The sequence below is a fragment of the Arachis stenosperma genome, chromosome 9, assembly GCF_014773155.1.
Source record: "Arachis stenosperma cultivar V10309 chromosome 9, arast.V10309.gnm1.PFL2, whole genome shotgun sequence".
Classification (NCBI taxonomy): domain Eukaryota; kingdom Viridiplantae; phylum Streptophyta; class Magnoliopsida; order Fabales; family Fabaceae; genus Arachis; species Arachis stenosperma.
The window spans coordinates 63,793,107-63,804,472 of record NC_080385.1 but is presented as its reverse complement, the minus strand read 5'-3'; the positions used below and the strand labels follow the sequence as shown (position 1 = coordinate 63,804,472).

Genomic DNA, 11,366 nt, shown 5'->3' with positions numbered 1-11,366 from the left:
GACAACCACTCTTGTTCTATAAGCATCTGAGGCTTAGTGAATATCTCTTGGATTCCTGATAACACGATGCATGGTTGATCGCCTGACAACCGAGTGCTCGCCTGACAAACGAGCCAGCCATTCCGTGAGATCAGAGTCTTCATGGTATAGGCAAGAACTGATGGCGGCATTCAAGAGAATCCGGAAGGTCTAACCTTGTCTGTGGTATTCTGAGTAGGATTCAATGATTGAATGACTGTGACGTGCTTCAAACTCCTAGCAGGCGGGGCGTTAGTGACAGACGCAAAAGGATCAATGGATTTTATTCCGGCCTGACCGAGAACCGACAGGTGATTAGCCATATGCTGTGACAGAGCATGGGAACATTTTCACTGAGAGGATGGGAGGTAGCCACTGACAACGGTGAAACCCTACATGAGCTTGCCATGGAAGGAGTAAGAAGGATTGGATGAAGACAGTAGGAAAGCAGAGAGACGGAAGGGAAGGCATCTTCATTCGCTTATCTGAAGCTCTCACCAATGATATACATAAGTATCTCTATCTTTATCTTTATGCTTTATTCGTTTATCACTATACCCATTTGAGTCTGCCTGACTGAGATTTACAAGGTGACCATAGCTTGCTTCATACCAACAATCTCCGTGGGATCGACCCTTACTCGCGTAAGGTATTACTTGGACGACCCAGTGCACTTGCTGGTTAGTTGTGCAAAGTTGTAGTGATCACAATTTCGTGCACCAAGTTTTTGGCGCCGTTGCCGGGGATTGTTCTTGTGTATGGACAACTGACGGTTCATCTTGTTGCTTAGATTAGGTATTATTTTTTTTCAGAGTTCTTAAGAGTGAATTCTAGTGTTTCAAGGTGATGTTCTTATCATCACCAAAGCTGATTGATCATCATCAATTTAGCTCTTGAATGCAATGTTCTGCTGAAGCTTAGCTAGCTATGTCTAATTCCTTTAGACTAAAGCTTTAGACTAACATTGCATGATTCCTGGAATTCTCATTAAGAATTTTGATACCTTTATTTTCCTTTTCACTTAATTTTCAAAAAAAGCACAAAAAAAAAAAATTTTACAAAATCATAAAATCCAAAAATATTTCTTGTTTGAGTCTAGAGTCTCATTTTAAGTTTGGTGTCAATTGCATGTTTCTATTCTTCTTGCATTCATGTGTCTTCATTAATCTTCAAGTTGTTCTTGATGATTTCTTACTCTGATCTTTGAATTCTTGTGACTTGAGTGTTTATGTGTCTCATGTAGTGTCAATGGTATACAAACTGCTAAGTTTGGTGTCTTGCATGCATTATTATTTAATTTTAGTTGCATTTTGATTATTAAAAATCCAAAAATATTTTTAATTTGTGTCTTATCAAGTCAATAATACAGAGAATTGAAGATTCAGAACATACAGCAGAGGAATTATACAGAAAAAGCTGGGCATTCAAAAATGCCCAGTGAAGAAGACAGACTGGCGTTTAAACGCCAGCCAGGGTGCCTGGCTGGGCGTTTAACGCCCAAAAGGGTAGTAGTTTGGGCGTTAAACGCCAGAATGTGCACCATTCTGGCCGTTTAACGCCAGGATGGCACAAGAGGGAAGATTTTGTTCTCAAATCAATTTTTTTTCAAGTTTTCAAAGTTTTTCAAAATCAAATCTTTTTCAAATCAAATCTTTTCAATCAAATGTTTTCAAAAATCAATTTCCTTCCTTTTTCAAAGATACTTACTAACAATTAATGATTTGATTGAACATCTCAAGTTTGTTGCCTTTTCTGTTGAGAAAGGTTTAATGTTTGAATCATATCTTTTCTTGTTAGGCAAGTCATTAATTTTTAAAATCAAATCTTTTTAAAATTGTTTTCAAATCATATCTTTTTAAAATTGTTTTCAAATCATATCTTTTCAATCACATCTTTTTAAAACCAATCATATCTTTTTAATCACATCTTTTTCAAAATAGTTTTCAATCAAATCTTTTTAATTTCTAATTTCAAAATCTTTTTCAAAAATCATTTTACTTCTTTCCCACTTTTGTTTTCGAAAATCAATTAGTGTTTTTCAAAATGTTTTCAAAATCTTTTACTTAATTTTCGAAAATTACTTCCCTTCTTCTCACATCCTTCTATTTATGGACTAACACTATTCCTTAATGCAAAATTCGAACTCCATCTTCTTTGATAAGTTCGAATTTTCTACCTCTGTCTTCCATTTTTCTTCCTCTGACACCTCAAGGAATCTCTATACTGTGACATAGAGGATTCCATATTTTCTTGTTCTCTTCTCTTTCATATGAGCAGGAACAAAGACAAAGGCATTCTTGTTGAAGCTGACCCTAAACCTGAAAGGACCTTGAAGCGAAAGCTAAGAGAAGCTAAGGCACAACTCTTTATTGAGGACCTGACCGAATTCTTCAAAGAAGAAGAAGACATGGCAGCCGAAAACAACAACAATGCCAACAATACAAGGAAGGTGCTGGGTGACTTTACTGCACCTACTCCCGACTTCTATGGGAGAAGCATCTCTATCCCTGCCATTGGAGCAAACAACTTTGAGCTTAAGCCTCAATTAGTTTCTCTAATGCAACAGAATTGCAAGTTCCATGGACTTCCATTGGAAGATCCTCATCAGTTTTTAGCTGAATTCTTGCAAATCTGTGACACAGTCAAGACTAATGGGGTTGACCCTGAGGTCTACAGAATTATGCTATTCCCTTTTGCTGTAAGAGACAGAGCTAGGACATGGTTGGACTCACAACCTAAAGAAAGCCTGGACTCTTGGGAAAAGCTAGTCAATGCCTTCTTGGCAAAGTTCTTTCCACCTCAAAAATTGAGTAAGCTTAGAGTGGAAGTCCATACCTTCAGACAGAAGGATGGAGAATCCCTCTATGAAGCTTGGGAAAGATACAAACAATTAATCAGAAAATGTCCATCTGACATGCTTTCTGAATGGAGCATCATAGGTATTTTCTATGATGGTCTCTCTGAACTGTCCAAGATGTCTTTGGATAGCTCTGCTGGAGGATCTCTTCATCTGAAGAAGACGCCTACAGAAGCTCAAGAGCTCATTGAAATGGTTGCAAATAACCAATTCATGTACACTTCTGAAAGGAATCCTGTGAACAATGGGACAAGTCAGAAGAAAGGAGTTCTTGAGATTGATACTCTGAATGCCATATTGGCTCAGAACAAAATATTGACTCAGCAAGTCAATTTGATTTCTCAAAGTCTGTCTGGAATGCAAAATGCACCAAGCAGTACTAAGGATGCTTCATCTGAAGAAGAAGCTTATGATCCTGAGAACCCTTCAATGGAAGAGGTGAATTACCTAGGAGAACCCTATGGAAACACCTATAATTCTTCATGGAGAAATCACCCAAATTTCTCATGGAAGAATCAAGAGAAACCTCAACAAGGTTTCAATAACAATAATGGTGGAAGAAACAGGTTTAGCAATGGCAAGCCTTTTCCATCATCTTCTCAGCAACAGACAGAGAATTCTAAGCAGAACCCCTCTGACTTAGCAACCATGGTCTCTGATCTAATCAAAACCACTCAAAGTTTCATGACTGAAACAAGGTCCTCCATTAGGAATTTGGAGGCACAAGTGGGACAGCTGAGCAAGAAAATTACTGAACTCCCTCCAAGTACTCTTCCAAGCAATACAGAAAAAAATCCAAAAGGAGAGTGCAAGGTCATCAACATGGCCGAATTTGGAGAGGAAGGAGAGGAAGTGAACGCCACTGAGGAAGACCTCAATGGGCGTGCACTAGCCTCCACTGAGTTCCCTAATGAGGAACCATGGGAATCTGAGGCTCAAATGAGACCATGGAGATTCCATTGGATTTACTTCTGCCATTCATGAGCTCTGATGAGTATTCCTCCTCTGAAGAGGATGAGTATATCACTGAAGAGCAAGTTGCTAAATACCTTGGAGCAATCATGAAGCTAAATGACAAGTTATTTGGAAATGAGACTTGGGAGGATGAACCCCCTTTGCTCACCAAAGAACTGGATGACTTGTCTAGGCAGAAATTACCTCAAAAGAAACAAGATCCTGGGAAGTTTTCAATACCTTGTACCATAGGCACCATGACCTTCAAGAAGGCTCTGTGTGACTTAGGGTCAAGTGTAAACCTCATGCCTCTCTCTGTAATAGAGAAGCTAGGGATCTTTGAGGTACAAGCTGTAAGAATCTCACTAGAGATGGCAGACAACTCAAGAAAACAAGCTCATGGACTTGTAGAGAATGTTTTGGTAAAAATTGAAGACCATTACATCCCTACTGATTTCATAGTCCTAGAGACTGGAAAATGCATGGATGAATCCATCATCCTTGGCAGACCCTTCCTTGCCACAGCAAAGGCTGTGATTGATGTTGATGGAGGTGAACTGATCATTCAAGTGAATGAAAAATCCTATGTGTTTAAGGCTCAAGGATATCCCTCTGTCATCATGGAGAGGAAGCATGAAGAGCTTCTCTCAAATCAGAGACAAACAGAGCCCCCACAGTCAAACTCTAAGTTTGGTGTTGGGAGGCCACAACCAAACTCTAAGTTTGGTGTTGAACCCCCACATTCAAACTCTAAGTTTGGTGTTGGGAGGTCCCAACATTGCTCTGAATATCTGTGAGGCTCCATGGGAGCCCTCTATCAAGCTACTGACATTAAAGAAGCGCTTGTTGGGAGGCAACCCAATGTTATATTTTATCTATTTCTCTTTTGTTATTTTATGTTTTTTTTAGGTTGATGATCATAAGAAGTCACAAAATCAATTGAAAAAGCAAAAACAAAATGAAAAACAGGAAGAAAAATAGCACACACTGGAGGAAGAACTCACTGGCGTTTAAACGCCAGTGAAGCTAGCAGTTGGGCGTTTAACGCCCAGTCTGGCACCATTCTGGGCGTTTAACGCCAGAAAGAGGCACCAGACTGGCGTTAAACGCCAGAAAGGGGCAAGAACCTGGCGTTAAACGCCAGGAATGGGCACCAGCCCGGCGTTTAACGCCAGAAATGCCTCAAAACGTGATTTTGAGTGCCAATTGGTGCAGGGATGACTTTTCCTTGACACCACAGGATCCCCACCAACCCCACCACACTCTCTCTTCTTCACCCATTCACCAATCACCTCAACACCTCTTCCCCATAAACCCTTCTTCACTCCTTCATTTTCACACCACCTAAACACCACTTCTCCCCCTCCTTGGCCGAACACAAAGCCATCTCCCTCTCCTCTATTTCTTCTTCTTCTACTCTCATCTTTCTTCTTTTGCTCGAGGACGAGCAAACCTTTTAAGTTTGGTGTGGTAAAAGCATTGCTTAATGTTTTTCCATAACCATTTATGGCATCCAAAGCCGGTTCAACTGAGAAGGCATGACCTCAAGCTCATCACTAAGAAGAAGATGGAGCAAACAAGAGACCCCTCTCATCATGAGATCCCTGAGATACCTCAAGGGATGCACTTTCCTCCACAAGACTATTGGGAGCAAATTAACACCTCCCTAGGAGAATTGAGTTCCAACATGGGACAACTAAGAGAGGAGCAACAAAGATGGTGCACGAATTTGTGATTCGCACAACTAACCAGCAAGTGCACTGGGTCATCCAAGTAATACCTTACGTGAGTAAGGGTCGATCCCACGGAGATTATTGGCTTGAAGCAATCAATGTTTATTTTATTGTTCTTAGTTAGGATGTCAAAGTGTTTAAAATTGTAAGTTGGAATAATTAGATTTGATTGGAAAGATAAACGTGAACAATAGAGTTACTTGTTTTGCAGTACTGGGGAATATGTTGGAGTTTTGGAGATGCTTTGTCCTTTGACTTCAACTTTTCCTTGAAATCCTTCAATACACGCAAGGCTCCTTCCATGGCAAGCTCTATGTAGGGTGTCACCGTTGTCAATGGCTACTTCCCATCCTCTCAGTGAAAACGTTCCTATGCTCTGTCACAGCACGGCTAATCATCTATCGGTTCTCAATCAGGTTGGAATAGAATCCATTGATTCTTTTGCGTCTGTCACTAACGCCCAGCCTTCAGGAGTTTGAAGCACGTCACAGTCATTCAATCCCGGAATCCTACTCGGAATACCACAGACAAGGTTTAGACTTTCCGGATTCTCATGAATGCCGCCATCAATCCGGCTTATACCACGAAGATTCTGATTAAGGAATCTAAGAGATATTCATTCAATCTGATGTAGAACGGAGGTGGTTGTCAGGCACACGTTCATGGATTGAGGAAGGTGATGAGTGTCACAGATCATCACCTTCTTCACAATTAAGCGCGAATAAACATCTTAGATAAGAACACGCGTGTTTGAATAGAAAACAAAGGAATTGTGATAAATCATCGAGACGCTGCAGAGCTCCTCACCCCCAACAATGGAGTTTAGAGACTCATGCCGTCGAAAAGTATGTAATTCAGATCTGAAAATGTCATGAGATACAAGATAAGTCTCCAAAAGTTGTTTAAATAGTAAACTAGTAACCTAGGTTTACAGAAAATGAATAAACTAAGATAATTGGTGCAGAAATCCACTTCTGGGGCCCACTTGGTGTGTGCTGGGGCTGAGATTAAAGCTATCCACGAGTAGAGGCCTTTCTTGGCGTTAAACTCCAGGTTATGACGTGTTTTGGGCGTTCAACTCCGGATCATGACGTTTTTCTGGCGTTTAACTCCAGACAGCAGCATGAACTTGGCGTTCAACGCCAAGTTACGTCGTCTATTCTTGCGCAAAGTATGGACTATTATATATTGCTGGAAAGCCCTGGATGTCTACTTTCCAAAGCCGTTGAGAGCGCGCCAATTGGACTCCTGTAGCTCCAGAAAATCCATTTCGAGTGCAGGGAGGTCAGGATCCAACAGCATCAGCAGTCCTTTTTCAGCCTAAGTCAGATTTTAGCTCAGCTCCCTCAATTTCAGCCAGAAAATACCTGAAATCACAGAAAAATACACACACTCATAGTAAAGTCCAGAAATATGATTTTTGCTTAAAAACTAATAGAATTCTATTAAAAACTAATTAAAACATACTAAAATCTACATGAAATTACCCCCAAAAAGCGTATAAAATATCCGCTCAAAGGATAAAGTGAGATGCCAAAACTGTTCGGAGGCAAAAAGCTACTAGTCCCGCTCATCTAATTTGGAGCTAAGTTTCATTGATAGTTTGGAGTCTATAGTATATTCTCTTCTTTTTATCTTTTTTTGATTTTCAGTTGCTTGGGGACAAGCAACAATTTAAGTTTGGTGTTGTGATGAGCGGATAATTTATACGCTTTTTGGCATTGTTTTTAGTATGTTTTTAGTATCTTTTAGTTAGTTTTTATTATATTTTTATTAGTTTTTAGTTAAAATTCACTTTTCTGGACTTTACTATGAGTTTGTGTGTTTTTCTGTGATTTCAGGTATTTTCTGGCTGAAATTGAGGGATCTGAGCAAAAATCTGATCCAGAGACTGAAAAGGACTGCAGATGCTGTTGGATTCTGACCTCCCTGCACTCGATGTGGATTTTCTGGAGCTACAGATACCCAATTGGCGCGCTCTCAACGGCGTTGGAAAGTAGACATCCTGGGCTTTCCAGCAATATATGATAATCCATACTTTGCCCAAGATCTGATGGCCCAAAACGGCGTTCAAAGTTACCCTCAGAAATCCCAGCGTTAAACGCCGGAACTGGCACCAAAATGGGAGTTAAACGCCCAAACTGGCATTAAAGCTGGCGTTTAACTCCAAGAGGAGTCTCTACACGAAAAATGCTTCATTGCTCAGCCCAAGCACACACCAAGTGGGCCCGGAAGTGGATTTTTATGTCATTTACTCATCTCTGTACACCCTAGGCTACTAGTTTTCTATATATAGGACCTTTTACTATTGTATTTTCATCTTTGGATTATTTTTAGATCCTTTGATCATCTTTGGACATCTAGTTCTTAGATCATTGGGAGGCTGGCCATTCGGCCATGCCTAGACCTTGTTCTTATGTATTTTCAACGGTGGAGTTTCTACACACCATAGATTAAGGTGTGGAGCTCTGCTGTACCTCGAGTATTAATGCAATTACTATTGTTCTTCTATTCAATTCCGCTTGTTCTTTGTCCAAGATATCACTTGTTCTTCAACTTGATGAAGGTGATGATCCGTGACACTCATCATCATTCTCACTCATGAACAAAGTGACTGACAACCACTCTTGTTCTACAAGCATCTGAGGCTTAGTGAATATCTCTTGGATTCCTGATAACACGATGCATGGTTGATCGCCTGACAACCGAGTGCTCGCCTGACAAACGAGCCAGCCATTCCGTGAGATCAGAGTCTTCGTGGTATAGGCAAGAACTGATGGCGGCATTCAAGAGAATCCGGAAGGTCTAACCTTGTCTGTGGTATTCTGAGTAGGATTCAATGATTGAATGACTGTGACGTGCTTCAAACTCCTAGCAGGCGGGGCGTTAGTGACAGACACAAAAGGATCAATGGATTTTATTCCGGCCTGACCGAGAACCGACAGCTGATTAGCCATATGCTGTGACAGAGCATGGGAGCATTTTCACTGAGAGGATGGGAGGTAGCCACTGACAACGGTGAAACCCTACATGAGCTTGCCATGGAAAGGAGTAAGAAGGATTGGATGAAGACAGTAGGAAAGTAGAGAGACGGAAGGGAAGGCATCTTCATTCGCTTATCTGAAGCTCTCACCAATGATATACATAAGTATCTCTATCTTTATCTTTATGCTTTATTCGTTTATCACTATACCCATTTGAGTCTGCCTGACTGAGATTTACAAGGTGACCATAGCTTGCTTCATACCAACAATCTCCGTGGGATCGACCCTTACTCGCGTAAGGTATTACTTGGACGACCCAGTGCACTTGCTGGTTAGTTGTGCGAAGTTGTAGTGATCACAATTTCGTGCACCACCGCCCCACGACTTCTGGGCCCCTTTTGGCCCAAATCCAAGCCCAGAAAACACAGATTAAAGGATTATAAATGGAGGAATCCATCCATTCAAAAGGGGGATATAGACTGGATACTTCACACAACATACATTCATACATAGTTTTAGGATTTAGATGTAGCTTTTAGAGAGAGAGGTTCTCTCCTCTCTCTTAGGATTAGGATTTAGAATTTTTCTTAATTTTAGGATTATCTCATCTTCATATCAGGTTCAATATTTCTTTATTTTGACTTCTCTTATTTGATAATTATTTATGTTGCCAAATTGGCTTATGGACCATTCATGTTATGATTTTCTTAATTAATACACTTTGAGGTATTTCAGACTCATGATTGCTTTCTTCTATTTATATAGATAATGTAGATTTTTCCTTTTTGGCTTTGGTTGATTAATTGGTAACTCTTGAGTTGTCAAACTCATCGTGATTGATAATTATTATCTTTGCTGATTAATTTAGATTCCTATAATTCTAGTCTTTCCTTAAGAAGTTGGCTAGGACTTTGGGTGTTAAATTAATTTGTCCACTTAACTGACCTTCATAGTTAGAGGTTGACTTAGTGGGAGCGAAAGTATAATTCTCATCACCATTGATAAGGATAACTAGGATAGGACTTTCAGTTTTCATACCTTACCAAGGGATTTCTTCGTTATTAATTTATTAATTTCTACAACCCATTTCTCTTGCTCAAAACCCTTTTCAAAACCCAAAACACTGTTTTCCATAACCAATAATAAATTATACTTCCCTGCAATTCCTTCAGAAGACGACCCGAGGTTTGAATACTTCGGTTTATAAATTTTATTGGGTGTTACTTGTGACAACCAAACGTTTGTACGAAAGGATTTTCTATTGGTTTAGAAGCTATACTTACAACGCGACTATTTTTATAAAATTCTTTACTAGCAAAAATCCTAATGTCAAGTACCGAATCTCAACCTGGAATACGTGGTGGCAAGCCACAGTACTTTACCAAGGGAAACTCGTATCTCAGATAATCATTTCACATTCATTCATAAAATTTCATAATCATTCATTACTTATCATATAATTGCACTTTTATACATAATTCATCATAACCCGGAGCAAGTGGAGGCGAAACCACAACCCTTGCATTTACCCATGGAGCCTCTATACTAACCAACTTGGAGCAAGTGGGGCGAAACCACAACCCTTGCATCTATCTAGGAGGTACGTTCTCATATGCCTAGGAGGAACAAAGGAGGGAACCCTAACCTCCCACCATCTCGCTGGGGGCGATTTTACAATACCAGGAGGAACAAGGAAGGGAATCCTTACCTTCCACCATACCCTGGGGTCGCACTTTCGAGAAAGAGCACTTAGATGTAACATTTATTTCTTTCTTTAGCCGATTTCATAATTCAAGTAGTACACACACACACACACACACACACACACACACACACATACATATACATATACATGTTCACCCTACCTCCTCATACCTAAATCATCACTTCACAGACTTTCTTCATCTCCAAGTTATCACATATTCCTAGCTCCATCTCACTACTACGCATACTACTAAGATCTAAGGTTAAAACAGTGAAAATAGAGGTTTAGATATTTGAAATTAGGTTTCTAAAACTTACAATTAAGTTTGTTTGAAAACACGGTCATGCGTATGTGTGGGCGTACAATTTCCTATGCTCGTGTACGCGAGATACGCAACCCAAATAGGTTGGTCCCATCGCGTGTAGTGATTGCGTACGCAAGTTATGTAGAACAGCAACAATGCTGAATGCTGCAAAATTCTCAACTTTGCACTCTAAACTTCCGACGCGCATAACTTTTTTGTTTTAAAAGATTTAAACACACTTGTGCGCGCACACTAGCTTGTGCGTACGCACACTAGCTTGTGCACCTTCTGTTCTGAGCGCTCGCACGCCTTGTGTGTGGGAACTCCCCTGTATCTTGCGCTTTTTACGTGCGCACCCACTTGTGTTTACGCACACAAATCCCTTTTCGCACATCACGTGTCAGCGCACAACCCTGTGCGCCCACACACCAGCGCTCACCCCTTTTGTTGGGAGCGCTGGCACACCCTATGCGTATGAACCCCAATCCATTTTTGTTCCTGTGCGTGTGCACGGACCTTCGTGCGCACGGACCTTTGTTAGCATGCACACATGATCCTTCCCCAAGTAAAAAAATAGTTTTCTGTGCGTACGCACAACCTTCGCACGCACACTTCTTAATCCCCCTCTCTGTTCATAGCACAATTGTCAGCATAATTTACCGGAACTATCTCCACTGTTCTGGAGAGACAACTACATGCTAAAAGAAAGATAGATACAAACCAAGAGGAGTTCAGATCCAACATAAAGAATCAAGGGACAACAATTTCAATATTGGAAGCACAAGTAGAGATCTTGTCTAAACAAATACCA

The 11,366-nt window shown here is 40.5% G+C and overlaps 1 non-coding gene across 1 annotated transcript; it reads right to left on the bottom strand.

Annotated features, from left to right (window-relative positions):
- Window positions 1-2,830: 2,830 nt before the first annotated feature.
- Window positions 2,831-2,934, bottom strand: LOC130953670 (small nucleolar RNA R71). Its single transcript, XR_009075832.1, has one exon. It is a non-coding gene; the product is annotated as a small nucleolar RNA R71 (small nucleolar RNA).
- Between the last annotated feature and the right edge of the window lie 8,432 nt (window positions 2,935-11,366).